The following is a 22,518-nucleotide window of genomic DNA, read 5'->3' as shown; positions in this document are numbered from 1 at the left end:
AGGAGGAGGAGGAGGAAGAGGGGTCATTTTTAGCACTTTCAGGCCAGTCTCTTCGAAGTGACTCAGAGGGAGGTTTTTGGCAACAGCAGAGGCCAGGTACAAATGTGGCCAGACAGGGCCCACTACTGGAGGACGAGGAGGACGAGGATGAGGAGGAGGTGGAGGAGGATGAGGATGAAGCATGGTCACAGCGGGGTGGCACCCAACGCAGCTCGGGTCCATCACTGGTGCGTGGCTGGGGGGAAAGGCAGGACGATGACGATACGCCTCCCACAGAGGACAGCTTGTCCTTACCCCTGGGCAGCCTGGCACACATGAGCGACTACATGCTGCAGTGCCTGCGCAACGACAGCAGAGTTGCCCACATTTTAACCTGTGCGGACTACTGGGTTGCCACCCTGCTGGATCCACGCTACAAAGAGCGTGCCCACCTTACTTCCTGCACTGGAGCGTGATAGGAAGATGCGCGAGTACAAGCGCACGTTGGTAGACGCGCTACTGAGAGCATTCCCAAATGTCACAGGGGAACAAGTGGAAGCCCAAGGCCAAGGCAGAGGAGGAGCAAGAGGTCGCCAAGGCAGCTGTGTCAATGCCAGCTCCTTTGAGGGCAGGGTTAGCATGGCAGAGATGTGGAAAACTTTTGTCAACACTCCACAGCTAACTGCACCACCACCTGATACGCAACGTGTTAGCAGGAGGCAACATTTCACTAACATGGTGGAACAGTACGTGTGCACACCCCTCCACGTACTGACTGATGGTTCGGCCCCATTCAACTTCTGGGTCTCTAAATTGTCCACGTGGCCAGAGCTAGCCTTTTATGCCTTGGAGGTGCTGGCCTGCCCGGCGGCCAGCGTTTTGTCTGAACGTGTATTCAGCACGGCAGGGGGCGTCATTACAGACAAACGCAGCCGCCTGTCTACAGCCAATGTGGACAAGCTGACGTTCATAAAAATGAACCAGGCATGGATCCCACAGGATCTGTCCGTCCCTTGTCCAGATTAGACATTAACTACCTCCCCTTAACAATATATTATTGGACTCCAGGGCACTTCCTCATTCAATCCAATTTTTATTTTCATTTTACCATTATATTGCGAGGCTACCCAAAGTTGAATGAACCTCTCCTGTGTCTGGGTGCCGGGGCCTAAATATATGCCAATGGACTGTTCCAATGTTGGGTGACGTGAAGCCTGATTCTCTGCTATACGATATAGCAGGCTAGGTAAAACTGTAAAAGAACAGATGTGCGCACCATAGGGTAATTCTGTGAGTACAAATGTAAGTAGAGAATAACTTGCAAGGCTCACCTTACGTGGTTGTGCAAAGTAGGCACAACACTAATAGAAGTTTGTATAATATGTCTAGACACTTGGGTAAGATGGTCTGCAGCCACGGGATCCAAAAGAATCTTCTAAGTGGAGACGCCTGGAGCCTCCATGAAGATGATGAATACAGGAAATATCAAATACGTCCCACAGCGCAAATTACCATCGACCAGTCGCCAGAGTCAGGATAAGAATCTTTTATTGCAGCGATACAACGCGTTTCGGGGAATCACTCCCCTTCATCAGGTACAAAAAGCTGCACAACTTAAACAGCACAAAAGTGCACATATTTATACACACAAAGTACCGCCCATAGGCTGGTCACAGGGTCAAAGGGGGTGTTGCCTGATTGATTATACAACAGATATAATGTGTAAAACAGCAAGTCCTCATAAGGGACTGCTGGTGTACATATAACAACTATATTCATGCATTGTTAAACGAAAAATCACAAAATTACATACTTCCATAGTCACGTGACTTGACGATGTCCACTAAAAAAGGAAGAGGAAAGGGGGGCGGGGAGCCGGCCCTGTGATAAGAAATAATTTGAAACACATGCGCTTACTGATGACATAGTATTAGGTGTTTCATAAGCAGGTGCGGGTCACGTGATCGGAATTACAAAGGAAACACTCCGATGGAAGGGGAGGCAGGGCCGAACACGTGAGAGCCGTTGTTCAGGTTACAGGGACGCTTAGATGGTAAGAGGAGACAAGGTCAGGTCACGTGAGGACCGTTGTCTAGGTTACAGAGACGCTCCGATGGCAGGGGAGTAGTCTGTTCTATGGAGGGCGTGTTATGTATTCCGGCTTCATCAGGTGATGTCAGGCTAGATCACGTGGAAGCCGTTACTTAGTAACAGAGACGCTCCAACTATATAGAGCGATCCGCTGTTTATAGAGATCAATCTGGCTTAAAATAAAGAGGCAAAATCGTTAGTGTATATTAGTGCACTAAAGACAGGGGGAGGTGGGGAAGTGACTCCCGAAAAAAGGGGGGGAGAGGGACTGTATATATGTGTGCATGTATATGTAAACATATATACAGACCTGCATGTATGCAAATACACAATAGTATTAAATGCACATGAAGTGGCATAATGATTGACTAAAATATATAAATATAAATATAAAAAAGAAGAAATAAAATGGAAACATATGTATAATCACACACACATACATGTATGCCGTGTTATATACACACGTTTCCACTACTAGATCACAAATTACATAAGAATGAATTAAATACAAATTCCACATAAATGCCACATAAAATGAATAATAATTTTGATGATAATAAGAATAATAATATTATTTCCTGGGAAATATATATGTTAATATATCAGACAATCCAAGTATATAATTCACACTGAACCTTATCACCATGGCAACTGTTGCAATGGGGGTGAGTCTATAGGCACATGCCTAGAAGGTGCACATGTCCATCTACACATCCCACCAATTGTCTATCGATGTAGTTACTATCTAAAACCGTTATAATAATGTTAATATTAATAATATAACCTATTAATGGCCCAACAGTTCATAGGAGAGAACATTGGTGGATCCAATGAATGATGTATATCTAAACACAGTGTAATCAAGATAATTCCCATTCCTCTGGCTCTTGCATTTGTTGTTATTATTATAATGATATTCAATGTTCTCTCCTATGAACTGTTGGGCCATTAATAGGTTATATTATTAATATTAACATTATTATAACGGTTTTAGATAGTAACTACATCGATAGACAATTGGTGGGATGTGTAGATGGACATGTGCACCTTCTAGGCATGTGCCTATAGACTCACCCCCATTGCAACAGTTGCCATGGTGATAAGGTTCAGTGTGAATTATATACTTGGATTGTCTGATATATTAACATATATATTTCCCAGGAAATAATATTATTATTCTTATTATCATCAAAATTATTATTCATTTTATGTGGCATTTATGTGGAATTTGTATTTAATTCATTCTTATGTAATTTGTGATCTAGTAGTGGAAACGTGTGTATATAACACGGCATACATGTATGTGTGTGTGATTATACATATGTTTCCATTTTATTTCTTCTTTTTTATATTTATATTTATATATTTTAGTCAATCATTATGCCACTTCATGTGCATTTAATACTATTGTGTATTTGCATACATGCAGGTCTGTATATATGTGTACATATACATGCACACATATATACAGTCCCTCTCCCCCCCTTTTTTCGGGAGTCACTTCCCCACCTCCCCCTGTCTTTAGTGCACTAATATACACTAACGATTTTGCCTCTTTATTTTAAGCCAGATTGATCTCTATAAACAGCGGATCGCTCTATATAGTTGGAGCGTCTCTGTTACTAAGTAACGGCTTCCACGTGATCTAGCCTGACATCACCTGATGAAGCCGGAATACATAACACGCCCTCCATAGAACAGACTACTCCCCTGCCATCGGAGCGTCTCTGTAACCTAGACAACGGTCCTCACGTGACCTGACCTTGTCTCCTCTTACCATCTAAGCGTCCCTGTAACCTGAACAACGGCTCTCACGTGTTCGGCCCTGCCTCCCCTTCCATCGGAGTGTTTCCTTTGTAATTCCGATCACGTGACCCGCACCTGCTTATGAAACACCTAATACTATGTCATCAGTAAGCGCATGTGTTTCAAATTATTTCTTATCACAGGGCCGGCTCCCCGCCCCCTTTCCTCTTCCTTTTTTAGTGGACATCGTCAAGTCACGTGACTATGGAAGTATGTAATTTTGTGATTTTTCGTTTAACAATGCATGAATATAGTTGTTATGTGTACACCAGCAGTCCCTTATGAGGACTTGCTGTTTTACACATTATATCTGTTGTATAATCAATCAGGCAACACCCCCTTTGACCCTGTGACCAGCCTATGGGCGGTACTTTGTGTGTATAAATATGTGCACTTTTGTGCTGTTTAAGTTGTGCAGCTTTTTGTACCTGATGAAGGGGAGTGATTCCCCGAAACGCGTTGTATCGCTGCAATAAAAGATTCTTATCCTGACTCTGGCGACTGGTCGATGGTAATTTGCGCTGTGGGACGTATTTGATATTTCCTGATTCTCTGCTATGACATGCAGAATGATTCTCTGCTGACATGAAGCCAGATTGTCTGTTACGGGACCTCTCTCCTCTGCCTGTGTGTGTGCTGGGCCTAAATATATGCCAATGGACTGTTGCAGTGGTGGCTGACGTGAAGCCTCATTCTCTGCTATGACATGCAGACTAATTCTCTGCTGACATGAAGCCAGATTCTCTGTTACGGGACCTCTCTCCTCTGCCTGGGTGCTTGGCCTAAACTTATGAAAATGGACTCTTACAGTGGTGGGTGACGTGAAGCCTGATTCTCTGCTATGACATGCAGACTAATTCTCTGCTGACATGAAGACAGATTCTCTGTTACGAGACCTCCCTCCTCTGCCTGGGTGCTGGGCCTAAATATATGCCAATGGACTGTTGCAGAGGTGGCTGACGTGAAGCCTCATTCTCTGCTATGACATGCAGACTGATTCTCTGCTGACATGAAGCCAGATTCTCTGTTACGAGACCTCCTTCCTCTGCCTGGGTGCTGGGCCTAAATATATGCCAATGGACTGTTGCAGTGGTGGCTGACGTGAAGCCTCATTCTCTGCTATGACATGCAGACTGATTCTCTGCTGACATGAAGCCAGATTCTCTGTTACGGGACCTCTCTCCTCTGCCTGTGTGTGTGCTGGGCCTAAATATATGCCAATAGACTGTTGCAGTGGTGGCTGACGTGAAGCCTCATTCTCTGCTATGACATGCAGACTGATTCTCTGCTGACATGAAGCCAGATTCTCTGTTACGGGACCTCCCTCCTCTGCCTGGGTGCTGGGCCTAAATATATGCCAATGGACTGTTGCAGTGGTGGCTGACGTGAAGCCTCATTCTCTGCTATGACATGCAGACTGATTCTCTGCTGACATGAAGCCAGATTCTCTGTTACGAGACCTCCCTCCTCTGCCTGGGTGCTGGGCCTAAATATATGCCAATGGACTGTTGCAGTGGTGGCTGACGTGAAGCCTCATTCTCTGCTATGACATGCAGACTGATTCTCTGCTGACATGAAGACAGATTCTCTGTTACGGGACCTCTCTCCTCTGCCTGTGTGTGTGCTGGGCCTAAATATATGCCAATGGACTGTTGCAGTGGTGGCTGACGTGAAGCCTCATTCTCTGCTATGACATGCAGACTGATTCTCTGCTGACATGAAGACAGATTCTCTGTTACGGGACCTCCCTCCTCTGCCTGGGTGCTGGGCCTAAATATATGCCAATGGACTGTTGCAGTGGTGGCTGACGTGAAGCCTCATTCTCTGCTATGACATGCAGACTGATTCTCTGCTGACATGAAGCCAGATTCTCTGTTACGGGACCTCTCTCCTCTGCCTGTGTGTGTGCTGGGCCTAAATATATGCCAATGGACTGTTGCAGTGGTGGCTGACGTGAAGCCTCATTCTCTGCTATGACATGCAGACTAATTCTCTGCTGACATGAAGACAGATTCTCTGTTACGGGACCTCTCTCCTCTGCCTGGGTGCTGGGCCTAAATATATGCCAATGGACTGTTGCAGTGGTGGCTGACGTGAAGCCTCATTCTCTGCTATGACATGCAGACTGATTCTCTGCTGACATGAAGACAGATTCTCTGTTACGGGACCTCCCTCCTCTGCCTGGGTGCTGGGCCTAAATATATGCCAATGGACTGTTGCAGTGGTGGCTGACGTGAAGCCTCATTCTCTGCTATGACATGCAGACTGATTCTCTGCTGACATGAAGACAGATTCTCTGTTACGGGACCTCCCTCCTCTGCCTGGGTGCTGGGCCTAAATATATGCCAATGGACTGTTGCAGTGGTGGCTGACGTGAAGCCTCATTCTCTGCTATGACATGCAGACTGATTCTCTGCTGACATGAAGCCAGATTCTCTGTTACGAGACCTCCCTCCTCTGCCTGGGTGCTGGGCCTAAATATATGCCAATGGACTGTTGCAGTGGTGGCTGACGTGAAGCCTCATTCTCTGCTATGACATGCAGACTGATTCTCTGCTGACATGAAGACAGATTCTCTGTTACGGGACCTCTCTCCTCTGCCTGTGTGTGTGCTGGGCCTAAATATATGCCAATGGACTGTTGCAGTGGTGGCTGACGTGAAGCCTCATTCTCTGCTATGACATGCAGACTAATTCTCTGCTGACATGAAGACAGATTCTCTGTTACGGGACCTCTCTCCTCTGCCTGGGTGCTGGGCCTAAATATATGCCAATGGACTGTTGCAGTGGTGGCTGACGTGAAGCCTCATTCTCTGCTATGACATGCAGACTGATTCTCTGCTGACATGAAGACAGATTCTCTGTTACGGGACCTCCCTCCTCTGCCTGGGTGCTGGGCCTAAATATATGCCAATGGACTGTTGCAGTGGTGGCTGACGTGAAGCCTCATTCTCTGCTATGACATGCAGACTGATTCTCTGCTGACATGAAGACAGATTCTCTGTTACGGGACCTCCCTCCTCTGCCTGGGTGCTGGGCCTAAATATATGCCAATGGACTGTTGCAGTGGTGGCTGACGTGAAGCCTCATTCTCTGCTATGACATGCAGACTAATTCTCTGCTGACATGAAGCCAGATTCTCTGTTACGGGACCTCTCTCCTCTGCCTGGGTGCTGGGCCTAAATTTATGAAAATGGACTCTTACAGTGGTGGGTGACGTGAAGCCAGATTCTCTGCTATGGGACCTCTCTCCAATTGATTTTGGTTAATTTTTATTTATTTAATTTTTATTTTAATTCATTTCCCTATCCACATTTGTTTGCAGGGGATTTACCTACATGTTGCTGCCTTTTGCAGCCCTCTAGCTCTTTCCTGGGCTTTTTTACAGCCTTTTTAGTGCCGAAAAGTTCGGGTCCCCATTGACTTCAATGGGGTTCGGGTTCGGGACGAAGTTCGGATCGGGTTCGGATCCCGAACCCGAACATTTCCGGGATGTTCGGCCGAACTTCTCGAACCCGAACATCCAGGTGTTCGCTCAACTCTAGTCATGAACACTATTGAAAGTCAATGGGGGACAGATCAGTTCTCTATTGTGTCAGAGAAAACGGATCCATCCCCATTAACCTGCATTGTGTGTCAGGACGGATACGTCTTTCTCCGCATCACATTGCTGACAGAAAAACTCTGCTTGCAGCATTATTCTGCCCGCTATGGGAATGCAATCAAACGGAACGGAATGCATTCTGGTGCATTCCCTTTAGTTACGTTCAATTTTGTCCCCATTGTCAATGAATGGGGACAAAACTGAAGTGTTTTCTTCCACTTTTGAGATCCTATGATGGATCTCAATAGTAGTGTTGAGCTCAAATATTCGTATTACAAATTTTTATTGCGAATATCGTCACTTCGAGAATTCACGAATATTTAGAATATAGTGCTATACGTTCGTAATGACGAATATTCCTTTTTTTTTTTTTTAGCACAGTACTCATCAGGTGATCATCCCTCCCTTCTACTAGCTTGTCGGCCAATGAGAAGGCTTTGTCACAGCTTAGCAACATCCCTAGCAACCAATAGAAAAGTTGCCTACCCCTTCTCTATATAAATTAAGACACTCCCCAGCAGCCATTTTGTGGAGTTTCATGTGAGCGAGCGAGAGAAGCTTGAATACTGTGCTGTGCTTTTTCAAATTACATTCCAAATCACATATAAATATTCCAGAGAGTTAGTGTTAGATAGTAATAGGGAATTGTGTATCTGAATAGCTGATATGGTCCAGTGCAGGGTGTAGTGTAGGTTATAGAGATAGTTAGCTGAAATATATAATCCATATAGTTAGTCTTAGATAGTGTGGGTTATAGTGTGTGGCAGGAAAATAAATGTGCAATGTGCATGTGAGAGGGATTTCTCTGCTGTCCATACATACATGCTACATGTGATGTCACAACAATACTAAGTTCAACAATCAGTATTATGTTGTCAGACCTGATTAAAGGTAAAGCTGTATTTATTGCACTAAAATATTCAAATCAATAGTGGTGATTTGCGCGATTTTTGAATACTTTGAAAATCTCTATCTGCATATAAAGCTATTGTTATGACATGCATGGAATTTTAATCTAAAACAGCGCTTTAATGTACAATTACTTATCACAAAATCACAAATATTTGGCAAATATTCGCCTAAATATTTGTGATATATTGCAAATTGGAATATTGCCCCTGCCGCTTATTCACTACTAAATAGCAGAATTGAAAACGCTAGTGTGAAGGTAGCTTTAGGTGATTATAGATTTAGGGACTTTGGGGACATTTATCAAAATAGATACCTCACAAATCATGATGATTGTGACACGTTTTATACAAATTTTAACCAAGTTCTGCGACATTTGGTGATCTTCGCCACTTTTCAAAGTGGTCTATGTTTAAGAGCTAGGAGTAAGATTAGACCTGGATTATGGCATATTTACTATTTGCGAACCTGAAAAACCTTCAGCTCATATTTGCAGCCAGCAAACACTAGAATTACACAAATAGTCCAACAACATGGACAGTGATATACCAGTGCGGGATCATTGGCAAAAAGTCACACACAAAAAATATGTATTTTAATCAGGGGCCATTTTTATGCATCTTAAAGGGAAACCCCAAAAATGTGCCCTGCTGAAGCCTATAATAATTTTATTTCCTATCAGTTTTAATGTATACAAATGTGTAGAGTCCATAAAAAAAATGCATACGTTAACGTAATTTTTTTTTCTACCATGAAACTGTATGGTGGACGGACAACACTGTGCGGCATCAGTCTGAGACATCTGTTAACGCATACATTTTTGGTATGCATTAAATGGATGGCAAAAATAGGATGTGTACCCAGCCCTAGTGTCAGAATAAGCACCAGTACACAGTGGAGCAGCGTGGCGGAGAGGGGAGGCCGCCATGTACTGACAGGGCACTACCTGGTCCTGGTGGTCAGGGATGAGGACTGTGTTTCCCAAGGATCATTGCCAGGTCTATAAAAGGATGGCGTGGGCAGGGAAAGGAAGTTATGGCCATCCATTTATTGGATACCACCACCATGCATTGACCGGATAACACGTCTGTACAATGACCGGATGACATCACCATACCGTGACCAGATAAAAGGGTATAAGAGGGCACAGTACAGGAAATGACTAGGGGCACTGCACAGGGTGTGGTAAGAGGGCACAATGCATGGTATAAGGGGGCACAGTACGAATTATACGTGGTCATCACAAGTGTTGAATAGTTCCGAGATCCATGCCACATTCATTTTTAGAAATTTGAGGTAGTCCACACTGTCGTGAGCTAGGCGACTGCGCTTATCGGTCATGATCCCCCTTCTGCCTGAACGTCCTTTCAGACAGGACACTCGATGAGGGGCAAGCCAAGAGTGTCATGGCAAATTTTGCCAGCTATGGCCACAGGTCAAGCCATCCAGTAGTCAAGGGGTTCCTCGCTTCTCTGAACGTCCACTTTGGCCCTTAACCCAATGTAGTTGGACACCTGTGGGTCTAGGCGTTCCCTGAGGCTGGATCCGGAGGACGGTTCTCAATGGGTTGACTGCAAGAATGATCTCATATCTGAAGTGACCAACACATCCTCAAACTGCCCTTTTTTCGCAGGCGCTGTAGGATTGGTACACGCACCTGTTTTACTGTGGGTGAAAATTCCTATTCCAGCCCTCGTAACAGCAGAATGCAGCATCTCTCACAGCACAGCCTGAAAATGCTGCATTCTGACAGCCCTCTGTGATGCTGTTAACATGTCCACCATTTTGTATTTGTACCGGAGGTCTAAGTGCGTTGCCAACCAGTACAGGTCCTTGACCTTTATGCTTTTTATACGGGGGTCCCTCTTCAAACACTGGAGCATAAAGGCCCAATTTGCAGTAAATTGGACGCCTTGGATGGCCTTGCTCCTGATCATCGCCCAAGAGAATGTTGTCCACTGTCTCCTCCCCCCAGCCACAGAAAGCACCAGTGATCCCCGAAAAGTTTAAAGCCTGCTCTTCTTGCTCCTCCTCCTCCTTCTTCACCCAGCCACCATCCTCCTCTGACTCCTCTTCAGACTCCTGCTGACTTGTCTCAGATGGAGTAGCCCCCCTGGGAATTCTTTCAGCATTGCGACTTCCTCATGCTCCTCGACTTCTTGATCAATGACAAGACGCAATGCACGATCTAGAAAGAAGATGTAAGGTATGATGTCACTGATGGCGCCCTGTCTGCGACTGACCAGTTTGGTGATCTCATCAAATGGCCTCAGAAGTCTGCATGTGTCGTGCATGATAAGCGGTGAAAAAAAAACAAGCTCCCCAGAACCTGTCCTGCCGCAGAGCTCGTACAGATAGTCGTTAACGGCACGTTTCTGCTGGAGCAGCCTATCAAGCATATACAAGATGGAGTTCCAGCGTGTCAGGCAGTCAAACATCAGACATCTGACGGGCAAGGGGTGTCGCTGCTGAACATTAGCAAGGCGAGCCATGGCCATGTACGATCTTCTAAAATGGCCAGAGATTTTCCTGGCCTACCACAAGACATCCTGGACCCAGGGTATTTGGCAACAAATCGCTGCTTGACTAAGTTCAGGTCGTGTGCCATGCACGGCACGTGTGTGATTTTGCCCTGTTTCAGCGCCCTCAGCAGATTGGCACCATTGTCGCACACCACTTTCCCAACTGTCAAATTGAGCGGAGTTAGCCATTGATCGGCCTGTGACCTCAGAGCTGAAAGAAGTGCAGGATCGGTGTGGCTCTTGGCTTCCAGGCACAACAGCCGCTGCACAGCATGGCAACGCCTCACCTGGCACGTCGAATAGGTTCTGGGGAGCTTGGGGAGTGCAGCAAAAGAGGCGGTAGCAGTGGAAAAGGAGGAGTCAGTCGAGGAGGAGACAGAGGATGGAGTAAGAGGAGGAGAAGAAGAGGCAGACCTGCATGCAACCCGTGGCGGTGACACCAAATCCACACGGGTGCCACGTGTTACATGCTTGACCGCCGCCAGAAGGTTCACCCAGTGGACAGTAAAAGTTATGTACCTTCCCTACCCGTGTTTTCTAGACCACCTGCCTGCGGTCAGATGTATCTTGGCACCGACACTGTATGCCAGAGATATATTAACTTGCCTCTGAACGTGTCCATATAGTTCAGAGATGCCCTTATGGGAGAAATATTCCCTTACGGAGACCTTTGGTGTGTCAAAGGCCATACATTTTTTGTGTCGAGTCCACCAATTTATATAGAAGTAGTTGGTGTGCTAGCAGTTCCGACAAGTCAGTGGTCAGCCGTTGAGCAAGATGATTATCCAGCGTCATCATTTTTTTACACTCTTACATTTGGGCTACAGAAGCCTGTCTTGTGCCAGGTGAACGCAACAGCGGCATGGTGGAAGGTGGAGTGGAGGACAAATGGGTGGAGAGAGTAGAAGAGGCAAGAGTGTGGCTTTGTGGACTCAGACGGTGTTGCTCCCACTGTGCTCGGTAATGGGAGGCCAGGTGCCTTCTTAAGGCGGTCGTCCCCAGGTGAGTTTTGGGCTTACAGCAACTTATGCGTTGACAGCGCAGTTGACACGTTAAGAAAAGCCCACTCTGCAGAGCCATGTGCCGGCATTCTGGGAGCGCTAGATGTGACCGTGCATGGTATATGGCTCGCTCCAGATACATTTGTATTCTGCTTTTTGCCTCCTGTGCACTGCAAGTTCTGCCTGCTTCTCCTGCTTCTTTTCCCGATCTGCTGCTCCGTCTCTCCCTCTGAACTCCCCTCCTCTTCCTCTCTTGTGGGCACCCATGTGACGTCCATCGACACATCATCATCGTAACCTTCATCGCCACTGACATTAGAGATCTTGGAGTAGCGGGGACCACCCTCCTTGGGCTGATCTGGATACTGGCGGCCGTTGCTACCTCCTCTTCCTCATCCGATGTCAAGAATAGCTGTGGTGTCTTTGGGGAAGCACACTAGTTATGGGCTTGCAATTCCCCTGGCGGTCGGTTTGCGGCAAACTTTGCTTGTTCGTGATTCGTTAAACATGTGAACATATGGCGATTTTCGCGCCCGCCATATTATTTTACATTGTGAAGAACTTTGACCCATGACACATCCATCAGTTGGTACAGGGCAGCCAATTAAAAAGTTTTAGCACATGGACATACCCCCTACTTTATCAATAGACCCGATCTGGCCGCCATTTTACATTCAGTCTTTTGTCAGTGTAGGGAAAGGTTGCTGTGTGGAGCAGGGACAAAAGCGCTATCAAATAGGTCCACAAATGTCCTTTTAAGGACTGCTATATGTGTACTTTTGATAGGTACAGAGGGGTGTAATACACTTATAATATACTTTCTAACATAGAAACATAGAAAGCATATTATAGTGGATTTATATTGTGCAGCAGTGGTGAGCGGTTCTGCAGTGATACTGCAGCTACACAGAGTGACAAACACAATTAGACAAAAATAATTATAACTGGTGTGATATACCAGTCGTTCCCCCCAAAAAACTGATAGAAACGGGGTGTTATGTTCCAAAAATATACTTTATATATAGTGCATTTGGGTACAGCAGCATTTGTTTGCGGTTTTGTTGCATTCCCTCTGCTACACACAGTGACATACGGTATTGTAAAAAATAATTATAACTGGTGTGCGTATGCGCGTATGCAAAAATTATATTGCCGATATTTTGCATTGAAAAAATAATGAATGGAGATAGCAAATTCGAATAATACATCTGGTATGTCACTGTCCATGTTGTTGGACTATTTGTGCACTTCTAATAATTATTTATTAGCTGCAAATATGGGCTGAAGGTTTTTCAGGTTTGCCTGCCATTAAAATGAATGGGACCCGCTGCGAACATTTGATCACGTTCGCACAATTGCGTAACGTCCCGGCAGATGTTTTTCCATCACTAGTGCACACAGCAGAGAGTGAGGAGGATGTAGATACAGAGGATGAGGAGGGTGCAGAAGCAGAAGGCTGAGTGAGCCACTCAACCAACTCTGGTGCGCCCTTTAAAGTTATTGCACGCGCCTTCTCCAACTTCCCACTTAGGCTCCGGCCTGGTGCACCTGCCCCACCCCTACCATCCCTTGGAACGGTCTGCCTCTTCCTCTGCCTGTCATTTTCTAAATGACCCTCTGCCTAAGAGCAGTATTTGGTGGAAGAAGGTTATATGGCACCCCTCAATCAGAATTTTGTGAAAGCAGTTGTATCGTAGCACTCAATCAGTATTTAGTGGAAGAAGGTATATAGCAATAGCACCTCTCAATCAGTATTTTGTGGAAGAGGGTATATGGCACCTCTCAATCAGTATTTGGCAGAAACGGGTATATAGCACCCCTCAATCAGTATTTGACGGAGACAGGCATATAGCAGCCCTCTATCAGGATTTTGTGGAAGAAGGTATATAGCACCCCTTAATCAGTATTTGGCGGAAACAGGTATATGGCATTCCTCAATACGTTTTTTGTGGAAGCAGGTGTATCGTAGCACTCAATCAGTAAATTGGTGGAAGAAGGTATAGAGCAATAGCACCCCTCAATCAGTATTTTGTGGAAGAAGGTATATGGCACCCCTCAATCAGTATTTAGTATAAGAAGGTATATAGCACCCCTCACTCAGTATTTTGTGGAAGAAGGTATATAGCACCCCTCAAACAGTATATGGCGGAAACAGGTATATAGCATCCCTCAATTAGTATTTGGCGGAAACAGGTATATAGCACCCCTCAATCAACATTTTGTTGAAGAAGGTATATAGCACTCCTCAATTAGTATTTGGCGAAAAAGGTATATGGCACCCCTCAATCAGTATTTTATGAAAGCAGGTGTATCGCAGCCGTCAATCAGTATTTGGCATAATTAGGTATATGGCACCCCTCAATCAGTATTTGGCGGAAACAGGTATATAGCACCCGTCAATCAGTATTTGGTGGAAGCAGGTGTATTGCAGCCCTCAATCAGTATTTGGTGGAAGAAGGTAAATAGCAATAGCACCCCGTAATCAGTATTTAGTGAAAGAAGGTATATGGCACCCCTCAATCAGTATTTGGCGGAAACAGGTATATAGCACCCCTCAATCAGTATTTAGCGAAAACAGGTATATGGCACCCCTCAATCAGTATTTTCTGGAAGCAGGTGTATCGTATCCCTCAATCAGTATTTGGTAGAAGAGGGTGTATAGAAATAGCCCCCCTCAATCAGTATTTTGTGGAAGAAGGTAAATGGCACCCCTCAATCATTATTTGGCGGAAACAGGTATATGGCACCCTTCAATCAGTATTTTGTGGAAGCAGGTGTATCTCAGCACTCAATCAGTATTTGGTGGAAGAAGGATATAGAAATAGCACTCCTCAATCAGTATCCAAAACAGAGAGGAAACGTGAATGGAATCTGTGTATGTCTTCTGTGTTTTGTACCCACTCCTGCTTTTGGCTACCAAATCATACGCCAATTGTGATGCAAAATAGGGACCATGTCATACAGGCCTTACAGCTAGTGTAGAGCGAGCATCTCGGCCGAACAGCAGTTCGGCTTGAGCATCGCTATGCTTAGCACATCACAATGTTCATCCGAATACTGTGTATGCTTGTGCGCAATTGAACACAATGAAAATCAATGGAAGACCCTAGCATTACACCAGGCACCCTCTGATCTGAAGAGGAGAGAGTGTCTGGTCCACAGAAAAAGGTTAGAAATTAATGGAAACACCACCAAAATGGTTTGGTAACAGCATGCTAAGGATGTCTGGATGGGTCTTGGACTCCCATTACCTATGACATACAATAAACAACCACACAAAGACTATATGCCAAAAGCTGGGTATGTGCAAGCCAACAATCTATCCATGAGACAGATACAGTCAGCATACCTTACAATGGCAGCCTTGTGAACATTCAAAGCCAGCTCTCATCTGACTGAGAGCCAGTAAGCCTCAAAGTTGCTTCATAACTGTTGGACGACTTGGGTGGACCTGCACACCGAGATCATTATCATTAGGGTGACAAAATGTTTTCTGATTGTCCTAATATAATATTCAATAACCTTTCTATACAGTTTTCTCATGTAAACTCATTTGCATTATTGTGTGCATATGCAAATTAGCTGAATCTGTTTGTTTTTCAGCTGAAAATTTGCTATAACAATTCACGATTAGAATATTTGCGATCAACACTACTCATGAATAGCACCATTTATTGGCACATTGTTGCAGCTATCTAGCTCCATTATATCATCTACATCTCCTAATGAATCTGTCCTCAACCTTTACAGAGAAAATGCCTCGGGATGGTATGCTTGGAAATATTATGGATATTGCTTGGGAGTAATGCATTTAGGAAGGGAAAGTTATTATTATCAGCCATAAGTTGGGCCACTTCATTTGGGGCGATTCTTCCACATTTAGGTGGGAGATTCCTCCACTTTAAGGCAGGGTGTGATAGTGTCTGAGTACCAGGGGAAAAAATATCACTTTATTCTGAAAACCGTTGGAACTACCATACCCTACAGTGTGTGATCCAACAATCAAGTGAAAAAAGACAAGGTGAAAACCAGAAACGGGGTGACCCACAAAGACGCCTATTTTCCACCAACTCTAAAGCTCAGAGCCACTACGTTATCATGGATTCAACCACCATCAAAACCATCAGTGGCTACGAACGTACCATTGATAAATGAATTTGCTATGTATCTAAGGCTACTTTCACACTTGCGTTCAGAGCGGATCCGTCTGGAGTCTGCACAGACGGATCAGCTCATATAATGCAGACGATGGGATCCATTCAGAACAGATCCGTCTGCATTATATTTTAGAAAAAATTCTAAGTGTGAAAGTAGCTCAGACGGATCCGTCCAGACTTTACATTGAAAGTCAATGGGGGACGGATCCGTTTGAAAATTGAGCCATATTGTGTCAACTTCAAACAGATCCGTCCCCATTGACTTACATTGTAAGTCTGGACAGATCCGTTTGCCTCCGCACGGCCAGGCGGACACCCGAACGCTGCAAGCAGCGTTCGGGTGTCCGCCTGCGGAGCGGAGGCCAAACGCTGCCAGACTGATGCATTCTGAGCGGATCCGCATCCACTCAGAATGCATTAGGGCAGTACGGATCCGTTCGGGGCCGCTTGTGAGAGCCGTCAAATGGAACTCACAAGCGGAGCCCCGAACGCTAATGTGAAAGTAGCCTAATGCAGTTCTCCCTCTCAATATTATTTTCCAGACTACCCTTGCAGTTTATTTTTATGAATTACTTTTGTGGGACTTATTTTAAGAAGTAAATATAAAAGTTATGTTTTAAGTAGGTTAACTTTATTCAGTGACAAGCATTGCATATAAACCTAGATACATATGCATTTAACTATACCTGTGAAATTTTATATGTTATTGGTTTCATAGTCTTATGACAAGACTGAATCTAATAGATGGCGCTGTTCACAACTCATGAACAGTGCTATCTATTGGTTTCATAGTCTTATGATAAGACTATGAATCCAATAGATGGCGCTGTTCATGAGTAGAGTAGATCACAAATATTGTAATCGCTAATTTTTATCGCTAATTTCCATCTAAATGATTTTTGAAAACAAGGCAGATTATGCTCATTTGCATGTCTTTCCCATATGCCCATGTTTATGCAACTGAGTTTACATGACAAAACTGTATAGAAAGGCTATTGAATATTATGTTAATACAATCAGAAAACTTTTTGTCACCCTAATGATAATGATCTATGTGCGCAGGTCCACCCAAGCTATCCAACAGATTTGAAGCAACTTTGAGGCGTACTGGCTCTCAGTCAGATGAGAGCTGGTTTTGAATGCCTCAGACAAGATGGAATGATAGAACTTGACAAGAAAGTATATAACCCATTAATATTACACACATGTAGTATAAACTCAATCTTTATTATTTAAAAGAGGACATTTGAATACATAATACAGCAAAAAAAAAAAATGCATATCGTGGTAACGGTGCAGGAATGTACTGCAACATGTCCTACCCATTGCAGTGTCTTTGCATATAAGTTAGACATGGAGTCACCTCAGGAGTCTCCAAGTACATCACAAGTGTACTAACATAGATGCAACCATAAACAATGGGGCAATGGATAATAATAGGCATGAGGCAAGCAAATACTGACAAGGAGAGGAGAGAGGATGATGGCACCAACCCGACACAAGTTTCACCTCGCTTCTTCAGGGGGCATATGCTGCTATATAGACAGGATCTGTTCTGTCTCTCATTTTTCCTTCCTTCTGACAGATCAGAAGAAGGGTCAAATAAATGGTAATGCCATTCGGGCCAAAAAGGCAAAATAGTGGCCCGGTCATGGAGCGGGGAGGCTGGCAGCAGCATGTGGAGACTACAGAGTGGCCCATTGACAGAGTGGTTAGTTAGCAGCAGCATGAGGAGACCACAGATTGGTGAGGTGGCAGCAGTATGAGGAGACCACAGAGTGACCCAGTTACATAGTGGTGAGTTGGCAGCAGCATGAAGAGACCACATAGTGGTGAGGTGGCAGCAAAATGAGTAGACCACTGTGTGAAGAGGTGGCATCAGCAAGAGGAGACCACAAAGTGGCCCAGTGACATAGTGGTGAGGTGGCAGCAGCATGAGGAGACCACAGTATGGCCCAGTGGCATAGTGGTAATTAGTGGGCAATACCAGTACCATCTGAAGATGGTGGGTGGCAGAAGGAGCACTTGGCAGCAGGTATGGCATCAGGTGGGTGGCAGCATCAGAATAGTAGCTGAAGAAGGTAGCCATAAGAAACAGGTCTCTATTGACAAAGTTTAGGTGTGACACCATGTATAATCTAGTCTGATATACAGACGTGGACAAAATTGTTGGTACCCTTTGGTCAATGAAAGAAAAAGTCACAATGGTCACAGAAATAACTTTAATCTGACAAAAGTAATAATAAATTAAAATTCTATAAATGTTAACCAATGAAAGTCAGACATTGTTTTTCAACCATGCTTCAACAGAATTATGTAAAAAAATAAACTCATGAAACAGGCATGGACAAAAATGATGGTACCCCTAGAAAACACAGAACATAATGTGACCAAAGGGACATGTTAATTCAAGGTGTGTCCACTAATTAGCATCACAGGTGTCTACAACCTTGTAATCAGCCATTGGGCCTATATATATGGCTCCAGGTAATCACTGTGTTGTTTGGTGATATGGTGTGTACCACACTCGACATGGACCAGAGGAAGCAAAGGAAAGAGCTGTCTCAAGAGATCAGAAAGAAAATTATAGACAAGCATGTTAAAGGTAAAGGCTATAAGACCATCTCCAAGCAACTAGATGTTCCTGTGAGTACAGTTGCACATATTATTCATAAGTTTAAGATCCATGGGACTGTAGCCAACCTCCCTGGACGTGGCCGCAGGAGGAAAATTGATGACAAATCTAAGAGACGGATAATCCGAATGGTAACAAAAGAGCCTAGAAAGACTTCTAAAGAGATTCAAGGTGAACTTCATGCTCAAGGAACATCAGTGTCAGATCGCACCATCCGTCGTTGTTTGAGCCAAAGTGGACTACATGGGAGACGACCAAGGAGGACACCATTGTTGAAAACGAATCATAAAAAAGCAAGACTGGAATATGCCAAACTACATGTTGACAAGCCACAAAGCTTCTGGGAGAATGTCCTGTGGACAGATGAGACAAAAATCGAAGTTTTTGCCAAGGCACATCAGCTGTATGTTCACAGACGAAAAAATGAAGCATATCAAGAAAAGAACACTGTCCCTACTGTGAAACATGGAGGAGGCTCTGTTATGTTCTGGGGCTGCTTTGCTGCGTCTGGCACAGGGTGTCTTGAATCTGTGCAGGGTACAATGAAATCTCAAGACTATCAAGGAATTCTAGAGAGAAATGTACTAGCCAGTGTCAGAAAGCTTGGTCTCAGTCGCAGGTCATGGGTCTTGCAACAGGACAATGACCCAAAACACACCGCTAAAAACACCCAAGAATGGCTAAGAGGAAAAAATTGGACTATTCTAAAGTGGCCTTCTATGAGCCCTGACCTCAATCCTATTGAGCATCTTTGGAAGGAGCTGAAACATGCAGTCTGGAAAAGGCACCCTTCAAACCGGACACAACTAGAGCAGTTTGCTCATGAGGAGTGGGCCAAAATACCTGCTGAGAGGTGCAGATGTCTCATTGACAGTTACAGGAAGCGTTTGATTGCAGTGATTGCCTCAAAAGGTTGCGCAACAAAATATTAAGTTAGGGGTACCATCATTTTTGTCCATGCCTGTTTCATGAGTTTATTTTTTTACATAATTCTGTTGAAGCATGGTTGAAAAACAATGTCTGACTTTCATTGGTTAACATTTATAGAATTTTAATTTATTATTACTTTTGTCAGATTAAAGTTATTTCTGTGACCATTGTGACTTTTTCTTTCATTGACCAAAGGGTACCAACAATTTTGTCCACGTCTGTATCTGGCACTTATGAGTGTGGAAATCCTGGCTGATCCACACCTGATTCATCTTCACAAAGGTCAGTTTCTCCACATTTTGACAGACAAGTTCTCCGTAAGGTAACTATGGCCCCCCCATCACACTAAACACCCGCGCTGATGCCACACTGCTGGCTGGGCAGGAAAGTTTGTCCAGGGCAAACTCCACCAGTTGTGGCACCAAATCGAGTTTGACTGCCAAATAGTCCAGAGGATCTTTGATGTGGGGTGGCAGGGTGCAGTCTAAGTATGCCACCACCTGCTGGTTCAGGTTCTGCTCTATGTCTTCCTGCTGCTGCTGGTGAGTAGTTTCTTCAGTAGGTGGGTGAAGAAAAGTGCTCATCAGCTACTCTATACTTAAGTTGCTGCTGATGTAATACACCCAAATACACTTCACTGCAGAATGGCTAATAGGACGTATGTGTATTTCCTATTAATACAACCCTCAAATGGCTGTAGTACAATGTAACTTCGCCACAGAACGGCAAATGAGACATATTTTTTTTTTAACCTATTAATACACCCCCCTAAAAGAGTAGAACAATGTAAATTCACCACAGAACGGCTAATAAGTCGTACGTATATTTACTATTACTACACCCCATAAATGGCTGTATAGCAATGTAAGTTCACCCCAGAATGGCAAATACTATAATATTTTTTTCCTTATTAATACACCCCCCAAAAAACTGTAGAACAATGCAAATTCACAGCAGAACGGCTAATAGGAGGTATGCATATTTCCTATTAATACACACCGTAAATGGCTGTATAGCAATGTAAATTCACCACAGAAATGCTAATAAGACCTACGTATGTTTCCTATTAATACACCCCGTAAATGTCTGTATCACATAGCACTGGCACTACAATAACAAGCAAGGTTGCCTGGACTTACTGAGTTATCATATAGTGCAAATCTAAAAACAGCAGTATAACAGCAATTTGGATCCCCAATTAGAGCAGCAAGGTGTAGAAGAATCACTCCTATTACCCAAGGCTGTACATGCCCCTATTGGACCATGTTCTCCTTTTACAGTGTGGATAATGCCTCCCTATCTTTTCCTTACACTATGAATAATCTTTCCCTGAACTTCTAAATCATTTTTTTCAGCACAATAAAGTCTTTCCTAGCACTGTCCCTAGAGTCTGTTACATCTCTCCCTGCACTAAGTACACTGGAAGATTGGCTACCAATCAGCAGTTTACACATCATCTCATGTGGAGTGGTGGCATAGTGTAATTACAAGCACTCACTTCATTGACTTGAATTGAATGAGTATTTGTATTATACTGCACTTCCGAAACAAAGTGTAGTGTAATGAAGAGGAAGCAACATTCTCATGGAGCACCACCTCCTCTTCAAACAGCTGATCACGGGGTTCCAAATGTCATACCCCCGCAGATCTGATATTGATGACCTATTCTGAGGATAGGTCATCAATATATATGGCTGGACAATCCCTCTAAGGTCTCATGCATACAAAGATATTTCCGGTTCATAATGTCTATTTTATTTTAGTGGTCCATACTCCTTGAAGACCATTTTGGGTGATCATCTCAAAAGATTTTCACTGTATATGCTAGGTGTATATAGTATGGACTCCAAAGGTACATCTACAATTTAAAGTAAAGGCAGCAATTACAGTATTATAAGCAGCATAAAACAGCAGGCACCCAATGCCTTAGGCGCCTGCTTAGCATCTGAGTGGACGACATCTTTAAACTCTCAACATCTGCCTCATATGTATGGAGGATGTCAGGCAGGGGCTAATGTTAATATATAGATAAACTATATATGTTATATATTAATCTATATATAAATTAAATTAATACAAATATTCTCTTCCGAAATTTGTCTGTACACTTTAAGCACAATGTATTGGATGCTAGAACATTTTAAAAAATTATCTTGTAAACAGGGTTTAGCACGCATTACAAGCTTGACTCATCTAAAGCCATATCTTAATACCACATATGCTTCAGAATGACTACAGAATTAGAGCACATCTCACTTATCTGTACTTCCTGCAGAGGTTCAGGTTAGTCATATAAACAGAACACTTGAAAGAGTCATGTAAGGCAAAGCATATCTGTAATATAAATATTTGTAGCAGAAATTCGCTTGCATCAGACTTTGTGTAATGAAAGGTAAATCTCTTCATCAAGACTGAAAGGTGTTTTTATGTCGAGTTCTGCTGAGCACTCCCCCTCCCTGCCCAATCTGTTCCGTTTTATTTCTTACTCACAAAAGGCTGTAACAATAGAAAAGGGGCCGGCCCGTCACCCGACCACTTCCTTCATGTAACAAGGATACAGGAAGTGATGACATAGGAAGATGAGAAACCACCATGATTTAAGATAACATAGCCAACTAACAAAACACACATATACAATAATCTCCCATTACCACTGGAGTGAACTTTATCCAGCATCCTCAGTGATCAATGCCAAATAAATCCTCATGCATGTTTATTTACGGGACAACGCCATTATTTCCAGCGGCTGATCAGGTGCACTAGAGACAATAAACGCACATTCCTTTCATATATTGTTCTCTTAACAAATGCATCCACGCCAAGCCAATAAATCAGCGTCTTGCGCGGGACCCTACATTCGACAAGAAAACACTGCTCTGCTGAAC

Source organism: Bufo gargarizans, chromosome 3, assembly GCF_014858855.1.
Source record: "Bufo gargarizans isolate SCDJY-AF-19 chromosome 3, ASM1485885v1, whole genome shotgun sequence".
Taxonomy (NCBI): domain Eukaryota; kingdom Metazoa; phylum Chordata; class Amphibia; order Anura; family Bufonidae; genus Bufo; species Bufo gargarizans.
This window is presented reverse-complemented; position numbering follows the sequence as displayed.